The sequence below is a fragment of the Octopus bimaculoides genome, chromosome 22 (genome assembly GCF_001194135.2).
Source record: "Octopus bimaculoides isolate UCB-OBI-ISO-001 chromosome 22, ASM119413v2, whole genome shotgun sequence".
In the NCBI taxonomy this organism is placed as follows: domain Eukaryota; kingdom Metazoa; phylum Mollusca; class Cephalopoda; order Octopoda; family Octopodidae; genus Octopus; species Octopus bimaculoides.
The window spans coordinates 19343589-19346443 of record NC_069002.1 but is presented as its reverse complement, the minus strand read 5'-3'; positions in this window follow the sequence as shown (position 1 = coordinate 19346443).

The window sequence follows — 2855 nt, the reverse complement described above, 5'->3', positions numbered from 1 at the left end:
TAGACGAAGGAAGAGCCCGATACACTTATTGGATGTCATGGAAGAGCAAAGCTGGAAAGAAGTCGCGGAGGAGGTCGACCTATATTTTGGATGGAAGAGGAGATGCGTCCAATGTGAGAAAATAAACTAATGAACCAAGTGAGAGTGATTAGGAGGAAGGGTTACTTAACTGGAGTAGAAATTTCTCGGATTAGTGAGAGAGTCTAAGAGACCCTGCGGATGGGCTACAAAGGATGGTCGGATTTGAAAACAGAGAGAAGAGTAGACAGGAGGAACAGGGAAATAGTGATGGGGCTGTTAAGGATAAGGAACAGGAGCGTTATACAGTGAACCCTGATAGTGTGGTGGATAGACATGCAGGGGAAATGAACCAATTAGATAACCAACTAGATAACGAATTTTTCAAAGACGACTCACCGATTTGATGAATGCTCCAGAAGAAAAAAAATCCCCGTGAATATGAAAATGGTAGATAGGATTATGATAAATAAAGTAACACAAAAGATGAATATTGTCATGCCATACCTCCAGACGGAGGACATGACACAAACAAGGAATCCTCTCCGAGATATTGCACTACTTGAGGAGAAATTACAATTTAAGAGAACAAAAAATGGTGGAGCAAAAGAACCATGGTGGAAATGATGCAGTGAAAGGGACATAATGCAGGTAAGACAAGATCTTGAAAAAATTGAGCAATAGTTAAGAGGAGACTGGAAAAATGGGGAAAATACCAACCGAGAAAAATTAGAGAAGAAATATGAAATTCGGAATAACGGGTTTGTTGCAGTAATAGAGCAGTCAAAATAGAGTATCATGGCGAAAGCCAGAAAATCAGAAGATTTGTGAACAGAAATAAGCAGTTCGAGGAGAACAGATTGTTAAAAAATAACCCGAAGCAATTCTTCCTAACTTTAGAAGGAGACAATGGGGAAAATGTTGCTCTTGATGCAAATCAGGCTAAGTAGTTTTGGAGCGGATTATGGGGAAATAATATGATGCATAAAGGGATGAAATGTGGATAGAAATTATTAAGACTGAATTACAATGAGGAAAGAAACAAAGGAATATTGTCAGTTCAGCTATAAATACCTGGGAATACTTGAGGCAGATGAACATAAACACACTGACATGAGGGGAACACAGAAAGAGAGTGCCTGCAGCGATTGAGAAAGATATTGTCTTCAAAGCTGAATGCCAGAAAGATTATTTCGGCAATAAATTCGTGTGAACTCGCAGTAGTTCGGTATGGCGTTGGAATCTTGAAGTGAACAGAGGAGGAGCTAAAAGAGATGGACAGGAAGTCAAGAAAGCTCCGAACGATGCATGGAGACCATCATCCACATGTAGACACTGATCACCTATACATGAAGAGAGCTCATGGAGGAAGGGGACTGATAAGTGTGGAAGACTGCGTAGGTATCGAACTCTAGAGCCCAATGAGATACCTAGCCCAAAGTAAGGAAACCTTGCTAGTGTCAGTTGGGAACGAGGGAGTAATGAAAGTAGAGAAAAAACAAATGAAAAATTACAAAAAGTACATGAAATAGAATTACGCAAGATTGGGCTACACAATCAATTCCATGTAGCCACAACAGAAGTAGTTGGAAAAAAAAAGTAGGATTGGCTGAAGAAAGGAACACTAAAAAGAGACCGAGAATGCTATACTGGTAGCGCAAGACCGAGCTTTGGCCATCAACTGGAGGGTCAGCCTTAAGAATGAGCAAATTTCTCTGCTGTGCATTATCTGTAACAGTGGATGAAACCATTGCACATATCACGAACGAATGCCCTAGACTTGCTCAAAACTACTACAAGTGGTTTCCCAATCCAAAGAGATCAGGTGCTAGAACATAACAGACCGGACCTGGCGGTGAATAAGATCTACCACATGTGCTATATAGTTGGTGTTGCATGCCCCTTTGACCCACGAATAGTCAAAAAGGAAGGCGAAATGATAGATAAATACAACACTTAAGTACGAAGTATCCCGGCTATTGAAAATGATGAATGTGAATAAAGTGCCCAATAGATTTGCCTCTTTGGCACGGCCAGAATAATCACGAAAGTATTAGATAGCTTAAGAGAGATCATAGCATGGTGCCGTAGGCCGCAGGTAGTAAGCCAGCTACGCATGCAAAATTCCTGGAGTTCCAATAAGATCTGTATTAAAAAGAAATCGTAATAAAAATAATAATAATAATAATAATAATAATAATAATAATAATAATAATAATAATAATAATAATAATAATAATAACAGACACCGGGGATGTTTAACGAATAGACACCGGGGACGTTTAACAACAGACACCAGGGATGTTTAACGAACATACACCGGGGACGTTTAATGAACAGACACCGGGGACGTTTAACGAACAGATACCGCGGACGTTTAACATGTGAGAACGATAAATCACTGCTCCGAAATTTATCCAAAAATCATCGGAAATAAAAACATCGCATGCAGCCAAAAGTAGCTGACAAAGGGTTGGACTATATTCGAGTAAGTAATACTCATTGAAATTTATTTCTATTTTCCCACATAAAAAGATGTATTTTAACTGGATATCATCTCCACTGCTCGCATATCACATGTATGCACGCATGGTACATCAACACCAGACCATCTCCGGCACCAAACACCAATGTACAAAAAGATTACAAATAGATTAAATAATACCGGTATTATTCCACCCAAGAATAACAACCGGGAAGTGCGTACTTAAAACTTGTTACACAAAAAGTACGAAGAGCTGCACGTGCAAAACAATCTGACAACAGAAATGAACGGACCGGTACCCTACGAAAATGATGACCGTCAACATGATGACCGAAAATGATGACGGTCAAAA